At 45.4% G+C, this 13143-nt stretch overlaps 1 protein-coding gene across 1 annotated transcript in view; it reads left to right on the plus strand.

Annotated features, from left to right (window-relative positions):
• The first annotated feature begins 3874 nt into the window (after positions 1-3874).
• The window catches only part of ARPP21 (cAMP regulated phosphoprotein 21), a 122905-nt gene continuing 113636 nt past the window's right edge, over positions 3875-13143 (plus strand). The window contains exon 1 of the mRNA XM_015854205.2: positions 3875-4164. The gene's annotated coding sequence lies outside the window, so the exon portion shown is untranslated. The remainder of the gene's footprint in view (positions 4165-13143) is intronic.

Below are 13143 nucleotides of genomic sequence, written 5' to 3' on the forward strand. Positions count from 1 at the left end.
GAACTGCAGTTTCTGGTCTTAGAAGGGATCAGAAGACACTTTTTTTTTTCTTGTGGGGTGAGGAACTCTATACTGGAATATCCTTTTCAAGATATATAGATACAGTACATCAAACATTTTGAGATTTCTAAAAGAAACTAAGAGGGGATTTGAAATGTCAAACACAAAGAAACGATGCGTTCCTTTTAGTGGGGAAAAAAATATCTTCCTCAGCCCCTCTAGCAACAGATTATATTTTTAAAGGGTTGTTCATTGATCTTCCTCCAAAGGCAGAGCCTTAGATTTAGGTACATGATCTTAATCCTAATGAAGTCCGTTGCAAAATTCTCACAGACTTCAGTGGGAATAGCATAAAGCTTCATTTTTTTTCTTTGTCATATCTCTAATACAATTCGAGTTGTACACAAATCACTTGGTTAATTTCCCTTTACTTGCGCTGTTGTCGCTGGAATAAATATTTCAGCTCTCCCCGAGAAGTGTCTGAGAACTGGAGTGATTTAGTTATATTTACATGTTGTAAAGAGCTGTTTTAAATAGAAGTGCAGTATTTTTAAGTCCATCTGCAAATTATGCATGATTAATATTTTCATAGCTCATAGGACAGAAAAACGAAGGGGAAAAAGAAAAAGCTTTAAAACAAACTGCTAAGGCTGATCTCTTTTGCAGAAGATAATGATAAAATACATCAACAGTTAGGTTATTATACTGCAGTGCCTTAATCTGAATCATTGCGTAACCCCAAAACACCAGAGACTACACAGCATCTTTCTTTCACTGAAAAATGACTGGAGGAAGAAGAAATGTGCAACCAGTCATGCAAGCTTTTATTAAGAAACACTGCATGCCTTCTATTACAGGAGTCTCCTGTGGCTGTAGAACTGCATGAATCCCTGTATGTTTGTCCGACAACATATACTTCCAATTTGATTCTGGTTTGAAAGCCCACTAATGTTTTCTTGAGTTCTAAGTGAAATTGAGTAAACGTAGTTACAAAATGTGCTCATGGTGAAAAAGTATTGTAATCTGCTGTGATGTTTCACAAATATCTCAAGTTTTGTGCTGCCTGTTGGAATTTTGTGTATGCACAGTGAAAGCAGGTGCTGCAAGTTAACTGCTTCATTCCATAAAGTATTTGGAGAAGCACTGTGTGACGGATATGGAAAGGTATCAGAGATATGAAGAGTTCATCAAATTCTGACCCTGTTTAAACTCATAGCTCCTGCTGACTCCCATGAGGTTTAAATGGATAGTTATCCCTATGCATGCCTACCAACCAGCACAGACGGCAGCAAACCATTGCCATGGTTTCTCACTTCTTAGAGACTGTGATTACGCAGTGGCTGTGATTTTGTGATTTTTCTTTATGCACAAAAAAAGTCCGAAAGAGGGAAGGCAAGATGCATACCCTGTCAGAATCACAGAATGGCTTGAGTTGGAAGGGAGCTTAAAGCCCACCCAGTTCCAAACCACTGCTGTGGGCAGGGCTGCACCCACAGATCAGGCTGCACAGGACCCCCATCCAGCCTGGCCTTAAGTACCTCCATGGATGGATTCACGACTGGCTCCTAAAAGATCTGGGGTGAATTCTCAACAAAAAGAGGCAATGTCACCTCCTCGCAGGTGCTGTGCCTGATGCTGCTTGCCACTTGGAGCTGAAAGAGTAGCTAGGATGAGGGTTATTTATTTATTTCCCATTTCTCCTTTGTTGTTGCTGAAGCTGGCATCTTTTAGCATTTGGTAGCTTGCCCCAAATATTCTGCCACACGGGAGAAAGGGGAATGAACTGCCAGGACTACGATTTGGATGATTTTTTCTCTATTTTCAGAGCTGACACATAGTTCCAGTGCTTCCCACTGCGAGAGCACTCCAGGATCCAAAGTGTGGGGGAGAAGCTGTGGGCACGTGGCTGTTCTTTCCCATTGTGCCTAGTGACTGGGGCAGAGCTTTGAAGTATCCCCTGAACCCCCCTTTGCAAGTTGGTTGAGGTCTGTGTTGAGTGAGTACCCTTCATGTCATGCTGCAGCCTGAGGTCTCTCCCCTTTCGCTGGTAGGCTGCTTAGGGTTAAGTGCAGCAGCCAAGCAAGGTCCTCTGCAGTTCAGTGTATCTTCAACACAGCTTTGATAGCCATGAACTTTTGCTAAAAAAACACTTCAAAGCCAAGAATGGGTTCTGCCCCAGTTACTACCTATTGCAAGCTTCGGTGTAATGCTGTTTTATAGCCTTTCTGTCACTCTTCTTGCCATCAGGTGCAAGTTGTAGCATGTAGCAGGGGGATATGTTAAACAATGCAATCAAGAGCAGATGGAGCCACGTGTGTCCATCATAGGAGTCAGCCACATTAGGAGGTGCATTACATTAGCGCATGGGTCTCAGTGTCCTTGGCCAAATGCGTGTGATCACTGGAGGCGTGCACCAGGACTCTGCTAATGCGCTCCCCAGTGCTGTTCGGTGCTCACTGTATTCTTCCAGCCTAGCCCTGTTCAGTGGTCCTTAGTGGTGGCAGGTGTTCACTTGTAAGGGGAAGCAGGAATTCCAGGGGTGCTGGGATAATACCCACTAAACCAATCCTCCCACCCCCTCCTCACACACACACCTTCTGTGTACTGGTCTGCATGCGACTGGTGCATGAGTTCTGCAGTCACTTAAGTGCCGAAAACTCTATTTGGAAACAGGGAATTGTTTCACAGCGTATTTTAAATTAGAATGATCAGTCTGTGGGAGTCGGGCTATTCGTATCGCTGCAGACTTGAAATGATGACTGTATTTTCTAGCACCTCGTTGCGTTACGCTGATGGACTGTTTCTTTTTCATCTGTAGGATTGCTAATTGCAGCCGGTGCCAACGCTGCTGCCCCTTTCAGGTGACTGTGGTGGAGGGCACTGTGCACACACAGAGCGAGCACATCCAGCATCTGAACTGCTGGATCTGCTCGATTGATCTATGGCAATTGCATTTGGCGCTGCGTTGCTATAATTTCACTGCACATTAATAGCCACCTAGCTCAGAGGTAAAGGCCCTTTCCTCGCCCGGTGCAGAAGGAATGCCTGGATGTATTCAGCTGAGTAAAATGAGCTGTGATTTTTTGAGCAGATGGCAGAGGTTTTTTGTGTGTTGGAAAAGCGTTTGTCGGTGCAGTGCTGTTTCCATGCACCCTGACGGGTGTGCAGGAGGCTCCTGGAGAAGTCCCATCCTCGGGTCCTGGCAGGGGGGAGGGGATGAGATGGGGATCATGTGCCCCATTTTGAGTGGCTCATCTGCTACCACCCAAACTCTGCTGCAGTCCCCCCCTTTTTCAGCAGCTCGGCTGAGCACTGCAGGCGCTGTCAGATTTCTCTGGCAAATCTAGTGATCAAAACACCCCCCTACACACACACACACCTTCACTAAGGTTGGAATCGGGGGCAGATGGGGGGCGGGTAAGATGAGATGAAAGGGCCCTTTCCTCGTTATCGCTGACCGGCGCTTTGTGTGCGCTCCCAGTTGGGGCCGGGCTGCTTGGGAGGGCCGGGGTGTGACCGGAGCAACGGCACCGCGCTCACAGACAGGCCCACGGAGAGACACGGCCGCGGGGCCGGGCCGAGCGAGAGGAGCCGCCCGGCCGCGGTGTCTGTGAGGAGAGAGGGGCGGGTGGGGTCGGTCGCGCCATGGCGGCGGAGCCCGCGGCTCCTGTGAGGTGGCCGAGGCGGCGCGAGCCGGAACGGCGGCGCTGAGCTCAGTGTGCGCGGAGCCGGCGAGCAGCGCGCCGCTGTCTGCGGTCCGAGGCGCACCACGCTGCGTGGGCGGGGAGAGAGAGAAAGGAGAGGGAGAGACTCGCAGACAGACAGTACAGCCGGGAGCGCCGCAGATAAAGGACAGGGGACGGGCGGGAGGGAGAGCGAGCCAGAGGGGACACGGGAAGGCACGGAGGGGAGGCGGGCAGGCGGCGCAGCCCGGCGAGAGGAGCCGGCCCGGGCGGGAGGCGGCGGCGGGTCGGGCGGTACCGCGGCACCGCGTTCGACCGGCGGCGGATCCTCCCGCGGCGGAGGCGGAGGAAGAGACCATGTCTGGCAGGAAGACGGGCGCTGCGCTCTAACGGCGGCGCGGCCGCGGCACCATACGCGCAGCGGGCGGCCCCGCGCCGAGCGCAGACACCGGGACGCTGGGCACATCCCTTATCAGGCAAGGTAACGGCAACACGACGAAACCAAGAGCGAGTCAGAAATCCGCAGGCGCTCGTGCGGCGCGCTGCCCTTTGTTGTTGCGATTTACGTGCATTTTTTTCGTTCCAGCGTTGCTTTCTGTCGCCCCGCCGGTGCCGCTGCTGTGAGCGGGGCCGGGGTGCGGGTGGCAGCGCTTTGCCTTAGAGTAGGGGGGGAAGAACGACGCCGTGTGTCAGCGGCGGTCCGGGAGGTGCCGGAGCCGGGCTGCCGAGTGCGAGAGGCAGGTGGGCAGCCGGGGGATGCGGGGGGTGGTGGACCAGGAGGAGAACGGTGCGAAACACGCTTTAAAAGCCAAACTTTCACTATCCGGCATCGAGGAATACGCTGTGCGTTGCTAGAGGAAAGCATTGTTCTGGAGGGTGGTGACTCGAGGGGAAAGGGTCACTTGGAGACTCGTGAGCATCTTTTTTGTTGTTGTTCTTGCATGCAGTGAGGGGAGCCGGGCGTTACAGCGTGCTGTCAGGCAACCCAGCAGCCCGTTTGCATTAAAACAGCGTTACTGTGCTCATGGCAGTGCCGAGTGCTTGTTCGTGCCTTTTAGCAGTGCCGCTTGCGGGGCTGTGGACATGCTCACCCAGCGCAGCCATTGTGCGGTGTTGTTAATTACTGTTGTGTTGTGCATTCGCTCATTGCCTGCACCAGCGGGGGATGCGTGCGAGTGTCGGGGCCGTTTGTGAACCGGTGTTGCATTCCGGTGAACGCGCTGAGATGGAACAAAGGAGCCACGGAGCAGCGCAGGTGTGTGTGTGTGTGTGTGTATGTATGTATACACATACATATGTGTGTGTGCTGGTGTCACCTGTTTGGCTTCCCTGCCTTGGCGCTTGGCTGGGTGCGTGCGAGCTTGGCGCGTTGGCTGCCTGACCCACTCCAAAATGCCATATGTAAGTTTGAGGTGAGCTCAAAGTGTCGAAGCTGAGTTGTCGGGGAGGGGTGGAACGCCTGTAAACTGACCCGCAACTTTCCAGTCACATCACTTAACTGCACGCTGCTTTTTGTTTTAGCAGCCTTCGTCACGGATCGAGGCAAGTTTGCGTGCGCAATTAGGCTTGCACACTGCTAATCTCGCACAGGGTTTGCCTCCCAGCTCCCAGCTGGGCATGGTTACCTTGAGAGCTGAGGTGTCAGCGCTGTCGGAGCATGCTCCGGCGGGGAGACCGGGTGTGTGCTATTTTTAATACTATTTATTGAAGATGCTTCTCACTCTGCGATATACCGAGCATTATGGAAGAGCAGAGCGATGATTGGTTATGGATACTGGAAAAAGGAGAAATGCAAAGGTAAAAATGGAAATCCCTCAAATACCTCCGGTATGATTATCGAAAGGAAATGCGATAGTGCTGAAAGCTGAGCAATGAGCTGCTCTTAAGTCAAACTGCTTTGTGATATCTGAAATGATTTTATTTGCTTTAGGAAGTTGTAAGGAACAAACTGTAGCTAGAAAACGATTTCTGTTCCGTGCTGTTGACAAATATGATTGTATTTGGATGTGTTTAAGTTGAGGAATGCTCCATTTTACTTTGTGATGTTGAAATGTCTTATGGTAGAGTAGTGTGAGGGAATGCCTTTAAAATCTTCTTTTCTTTTCATGTGAATGCAGTGCTAACCTATTTTAACCATTATTTATCTTCTTATCGGTAGCTTCCCGAAGCAGGAGTTCTGAGTTTTCATTGTTGCATGCAGTATTCGCGGAAGGCTGTAAAACTGCCTGAGATACTTGTGTAAAGCAAATACCTCTAGATAACGACAGCGTATGCCATTGTGTGCGGAGATGGTTCTCAAAAGCTGCCTTGTTTGGTTCCATGTATCTGCAGTAAGAAATACATGCGCTGGCTATCTGCTACAATCCTCGGAGTCATGTAGAGAAACTAGCCTTGCTTAAAGATGTTGTCTGTAAAACAAATGTGTTTTCTCTGTGTTGCCTACAGTTTTACAGGATGGTGGTCTAAGAAACATCTCAGGACCCCTCCTGCAAAATCCCTTTTCAGGCAATTACGCCTTCCTGCTCTGTGTCAGTCCTGACTGCCTTGGGGCTGTGCATGCGGATGAAGGTTGCTGGGATGAGGGTTCGCTACATCATATCCTTGAGGAGGATAGAAGAAACGTAATTTTAACACAGGTGCAAGGATAGATCACAGAGAGATGCAAGAACAGTTCTGCAGCCACTCTGAAACTTTATCCTGCTGGTGTAACAGTGTGGGTCAAATCATGTTTTCATGATGGTGGGCTTCACTGGGGTTATTTGCAGGATCACAGCAAACTGGACTTGTCCTAACAAATCACTGTTAACCAAATAGAATTGCAGTCAGTACGTCAAAGGGACCAAAGAAATGTTAAAATTCACCGCACGCTTGGCTTCCTCCCAGGTTACAATTTTAACAACTAACATGAAGCTTAGAATAAACAGAGGGAGGGGGAAAACGTGCGCTCATGTAGGATGGCTCGCTTATGGTCTTCTTTCCCTCCTTCATACACCGCTCTCACTGCAGTCAATGGGAGCTTTAAATTTGGAAGTGCATTCAGAGTTTGGTTTCATGGTTTTGTCAGTGCTAAAGAAAGATCCAGGGACAAATCTTTAGCAGCTGTGAATCGGTGTAGTTCCATAGGGTTTAAGAACAGTGTCAATTTACACCAGCTGATGATATGTCTTTCTGCTCGTAACATACAGGGCTTCGAGTAGTATTGTCAGTTTTGATGGCATTAATTTCAGAGCAGGAAAATGAGTTTTGGCTGATTGGCAAATCCTCGTTTATACGGTCTGCTCACAAACGATCCACTGAGTGCTCCCATCTCAGCTTATTCACACGTTGTAAAGAGAATCTGTAACTTACATGATTATTTAAAGGACACGCTGTTCATATTAAGTAACTTATTTGCAAAAGCGCCATTAAAGATTGGCAAGTTGGGAAGTAATGTAACTACAGCATAATAAACTTGCAAAATGCGTTTGTCCCCTGCTTGTTCATTTATTAGATTTGAAGTTCTATTATTAATGTCCTCAGCAGGTAGTAAGTCATGCAAATGGGTCACTTTTTTTTGTAGAAGATTGAAACATTCATCAAACGAGTAATAAGGAGTACACAGCAAAGGCTGCGTACATTCCAGAGGAAAGGATTTGATTTTGAAGAGTTCAAAGTGCTGTGTGTGAACGTCTTTGTAACTGCATGGCAACATGCGTTTCTAGGACAGGTTCTGTTTTGGTGCCAAACTGCAATCCAGGTAAGTTGAATTTTTGCCATTTTAAGGCTGGATAAATAGAATTGCAGAGAAATTATGCAAACCATGTCAGGTCACACATCTCGTTTTCGACAGAGGCTGTAAACAAGACCTTTTCCAGTCCCCAGTTGTATGCCAATCATCCCTGGAGGAAAAGACTCCCCATCTAAGTGCCGCTTCTGTTTTATAGTTTTTCCACCTTATATGTGAAATGGTAACTTTTGAAAACGTGTAAATAAGTTTAAATGCTTATGTTTATAATTATTACAAATACTACATTTGTATCTAAATTGATGATAAAAAAATACCTTTAGGACAAGAGAAAGGGATGTCTCGTGCTTGAGCATGTTTTCTTTTGGAAGTGGTGAAGGCACCTATAATTTCAAGTGGGCAGACTGGTTGCTATTAATGGACAAGATAAGGTTTTCTTGGGTTCTTAGTTAAGAAGAAGACTTAAACTCCACTATACACAGACCACAGTGTCTATTATTCACACAATTCAGTAGAAAAGATAATAATAATTAAAAAAAAAACACATTAAAAAGCCAGATTTTAAAGACTTCTTTCTTCAATAATGTCTGTGAGGGATTCATGCCAAGTAAGTTCTCTTTTGTCTGTCAGGGTCCGGACAACTGAGATGCGGGTCTTCAGGGCTGAAGCACTCATTGTTTCCTTGCATTTCTGAAGTAATTGCAGTTTTTGAGGCTCCATGTTATCACATATGATACTTATGTAGTATATGAACTTGATGCATCGCAAAGAACTCAATTTAGAAAGACTGTCTATGTGTAGAGGTCTCATGATTTTCCTTTTTAATTTATAAGAATACATGTATAATCTAATTTAGTACTTAATGCGTGGCATGTGTGATTCAAAGTTATGTATTACATTCATTTGTGGAGAAGGGTATTGGAGCTCTTACTGTCACTTCCAGATTAAAGAAAGGACTTTTGTCATGTCCTGCTGCATTTGCCCGCTTCCACCTGTTAGCAGCATTGCAGTGCTGCTACTTTCTTTTTCACTGTTGTGATTTCAGGTAATCTGTTACCAGTACATTTTTGTTTAAGGTTCCTTGAAAAAGGGAGTTGCTGTAAAAGTGTCCTTTCATTAAAATATTTAACTTTTCATTTGTGGTGAAATTCTTAAGCCATGTTAGATCGTGCTGGATTCCTAATAAGCCAGTATGTGAAAACATGGCTTTCCTTTTTCTTACACCTGAATTCCCTTTTGCTGAAGAAGTGTCCTAAACATGGAGAGAAATACAGCAAAAATGAGGAGTAAACCGAATAACCTATTTTACAAAAGTAAGTTCATAAGAGTTGTGTAGATTTAATTGCTGGTGTGGTAAAGGTGAAACATTCCAGACAACCCGCTAACAGTGTTTTTTTTCTCTTCATGCTGGAGAAGCTATGAAGTGTGAGAGAGTGATAATGTCATACAGTATGACTTAGCTGAAATGCAGAAGGCACAGTTAGGCAGTGACAGCTGGGAATTTGAAATTTATGATTTGGGTATCCAATGACTTTCTGAAGCAGCGGGGGATTTAGGATGTTTTCTGGTCACTGGTATTATATGGAGGCAGTAACTGGAAGACTTTTCTCAGAGCCAACTTGTTCACATAACATATGTTGAAGTATGTAAGGTGAGAAGTGCATTTTTAAAGGTGGAAGAAAATGTTTCCCACTGAGAAACTGGGACACCCTTACGCTTGTTTCTCCAAATCTGATTCTTGCTGTTGGATCTTTTTAGGCCAGGAGCCACAGTTAACAAGAAGAGTACCATGAGGAAGGAAAGTCCTATGTAAAGCGTTATTGTACTTTAATGCTTTTCAGTTTATTTCTCATTTGGTTCCAGGCAATACTATGATTTATGTATGAGCTGTTTATACACTGTGCTTAAAACTGTAGAATCTTAGGCACATCTTCCAACTGAGCAATCTGCCTCCTCCTAAATCAGATGCCTTCAAGCTCTAAGTCAAGAGAAGGCTTAAATGGTCAGCAGGAGGGTGTTCAGAAATAATCAACAATAAGAAAAAACAGAACTTCTTTCCCTGCTGCTAAATGCTGCTTTTATTTCTCAAGTCTTTTTGCCTTTTGTTTGGAGTCTACAGTTAAAACATAAAAACGTACCCATCGACTGCTCTCAGGCTTCTGCTTCACTCCAGTTTTTATGGCTGCGCAGCAGTGATTTTTACTGGCTTCATAAAGTCATCTGAGCCAGTTTTATATTCCAAGACTTGAATTCTGTCACCAGAAACACTCCTGAACAGCTAATAATTTTGTCATTAATTAATCCTAGAGCTATATTTTTATTTTTATTGCTTCATGAGCTGAAATCTCACGATGTCTCCACTACAATTTTGTTAATTTTCATCATGTCCATGAATGAACGGTGCTGTTCTTTGCAGGGAGTACCAGCATCTCACTTTTGGTGCCTTGCAGAGCTCCTCATGGTATAGTGCTTTATTTACTGTGAAGAAAGTTACCACAATTTCTTCCTGAACAAAGAGGGATGGCAAGGCTTTCCGATTGAATGAAGCTAATGTAGATAAACTGCAGCGATTGGAAGCACGTTATATATGCAGTGAAATTGTTGTGTAGTTTAATGCTTCGTGACAATTAGTGGGAAATTTTACTAGGAGCAGCCTTCAGTGTGGATGCTGCCATGTCAGACGGGTATAGCACAATGTACTTCTGGAGGACGTGCTTGCTCCCTGCTTTTTTGAGTGTCTGTGTCATTGAACTTAATCTGAAAGCATTTGCCTTCCATTGCGCAGAAGTCAACAATAAATCGCAGTAGTTGAAACTAAACTTTAAGGTCTGTCTGTTTGCAAGTGAATATTCCATTTCTGACTACATTGCCATAGGCATAACAGTTAGAATCATTTGAATGAGTTTGCTTAATGTTTTATAAAGTATTTGTCATGGAGTCAGAAATGTTTATGATGTCATAAATGCTTTAGGAGAAACACATCAAATAAATTGGTCCACTCTAAAGGCTCACTGCAGATTTTAATGGAAGCCCAGGAAATGTCTGATAGCTTTATAATTTGTGTACTTTATAAGCCATGAAATCGGAAGTGAGGAGGTCTGACTTTCATGCTTCTGGCTTTTGTTCTGTTAAGGAAAATTCAGAGCTTTCTTCTACCAAGAAAAAAGGGAAATCATGGGCACAGATCTGAAAAGAAAGCATAATGAGCGACTTAGGGCATCTCTAAGTGCCTTATTTTGTAACACATACTAACACGAGGAAAATGATAACCATTTCTGACTCAGGTATGACTTTGGGGGAGCTTAAATTCGTACATAACAAGTTTAACTAAATGGGAAAGTGCACTGTATTTACCAGCTTTGTGTATCTGAAGGTGCTTTTCCATTACAGCGTAGCATGTAAGCAGGGAAATGGAGTGGTCTCTAGTGACCAGAGCTGTGGCAAGCAGTGCGAGAATCCTGCTAGATACTGAAAAGACAATGAATTATTACTGATGGATAATGCCACCTTGATTTATTTAACCTGTGTACTGATGGAAGTGGCAGAATGGGAAAGAAGTCCTTGAATGACCCTCTTCTTGGAGTAACCATCTTGGGGTTGGGGACTGAGCTGAGGGAGAGGTGCGGAGGGGACCTGCTGGTGCGTGGGCAGAGTGCTGCTATTTGGGGTATGAAAGTGAGCAGTGGGGCATCAAGGATAGAGGGATGGCGAAGGGGAGGAGGACTGTTAGGAGATATACTCACTCCCTGAAGATTGAGTAACTGAGATTTGGATTACCTGGAGAGAAAAAAATATATGGACATAAATGCATCTCTTCTCAGTATGAGTTGTTTTCTGATTTAAAATATAAATATTTCCTTATGTGTGTGTTGTGATCCCTGCCTTTGCGTGGAGTGTCAGGACACAGTGGGCACTCCGCTACATTCCCATTTGATCTCTTCAAATCTGAGATTACAGGTACCATGCATAGCCTGTGGCTTTTGAATTCTGCTGCTGAATTGCTCCTGTCTGCCACCTTGCAGAGGAGAAGGGAAGAACTCAGCATTGTTGCCGAGGAGGAGGCAGAGGGCAGCCTCACAGCAGCATGGCCTGGCCTTGTGTGGGTGCTTGAGGCCATGCAGCCCAGCAGTGCTGGGAGGTGTGCGGGGTCAGTGGATCTCTGCTGTAGAGCTGACACCTCCCTGAAAATAAATCAGCTTGTATCGTTAATAGCATTTGCCTCCAAGTTCCAGCAGCCTCATAAATTAGTGAGGTATTTACTGAAATAGCAGAAAGGCCCCATGACTACATAAATTTCCCACCTTCCCGCAAAGGGCTCAGTGTTAATGGCAGGAGGGTTGGTAGAAAAGACCAGGCTACAAGATGCCAAGGGTGATGCAGCGCTTTGGCTGCATGAGGTTTTGCTTCCAGTGGCCGCACAGCCATAGGCACGGGGCTGTGGATTCTGCAGGCACCACGTCCAGCTCTCTCCTTTGCTGGGATCGGTTCCGCAATGCGGAGGAAGATGCGGCACGCACCTACCTCTCTCAGAACCCACTTTGATGTTTTTGTTATTCCTGAGGGTTTGTGTTCTTTTTTTTTTTTCTTCATGAAGGAGAACAGAGAACGTAATTTGTACTCTCTAAGGCTCATTATAATTTTTCCTCCGCAGATGACTTCTTAGAGTGCTGTACGCTCAAAGAATTGCTGCTAACTCTTTTCTGTATTGCAGCTACGTTTGGTGTCCAGATGATGAAAGTCAAAATGTAGATTTCTCTTGACATCTGTTTCTGTTTGTGTTTGTTCAGAAACATATATTTCTGTCATGTCTTTATTAACATTATCGGGTGCTCGATATCCTTGTGTAATAAAACTGCTTCGCTGAGACAACAAGACAGGGAAATATCAGTGGTACTTCAATGAAACATTGTACTGATTAAACAGTGTAATTTCCAAATGTGGGAAATGAAATCAGTTCTGATTGCTTCAGTCCTTTGAGAGAGGAGCTGCAGTAACACCCGATTGTTTGGCTTTCTGGAAAATCACAGCAGACCGAGCCATCCAAATTGTACTTCATATTAGGAACAAATGGTGCAGCACTGCTTGGTAGATTCACCTTGATGGGAGTTAGTAACAAAGGCAGAGCACCGGTAACCTGGGTCCTTCTGCTGTGCAGATGGATGAGCCCATGCAATGTAAGATTTGCTCCCAGTGTGAAGTGGTTGGAATAAGGCAGCATGTGTTGGTGTAACACCATGTGCTCTTCAGAACATCAGCTGCATGTGCAAGCAGTGTCAGTGTCTAGATACTGCCCCAAATGGTCACCAGACAGGTGACTTCAATAAAAGAAAGTCAAGGCTTCTGGTTTTGACCCATGTGTGTTCATGTCAGGGCCAGTATCTTGAGTGCTATTTTAGTACTGTAAAATAGAAATTTCAGGTAGCCAACCTTACAGACACAGTTGAGGAGGAGGAAAAAAATTTCCTTGTGGGGCTGAGGAAATCTAATGTTAAATTCTTCTGGCAGCAGCAAAGTGGGAAGTAAAGCACGCTGACATGATGTATCTTTCTGCATCTTTGTGTGTAATGCGCAGAGGTGGCATCTTCATTCAGACCAGTCCAGAGGCCTGACTTAAAGGTTACTGAAAGGGGAGGAGGTCACTGCTACCCTGATGGAAACTCTTCTCTTGCTTTGTTTCTCTTGCTTTGTTTCTTCATGTACCTATTCCAAGCAGATGCTAGCATTTACATCTCAGCC

The sequence above is a fragment of the Coturnix japonica genome, chromosome 2, assembly GCF_001577835.2.
Source record: "Coturnix japonica isolate 7356 chromosome 2, Coturnix japonica 2.1, whole genome shotgun sequence".
In the NCBI taxonomy this organism is placed as follows: Eukaryota; Metazoa; Chordata; class Aves; order Galliformes; family Phasianidae; genus Coturnix; species Coturnix japonica.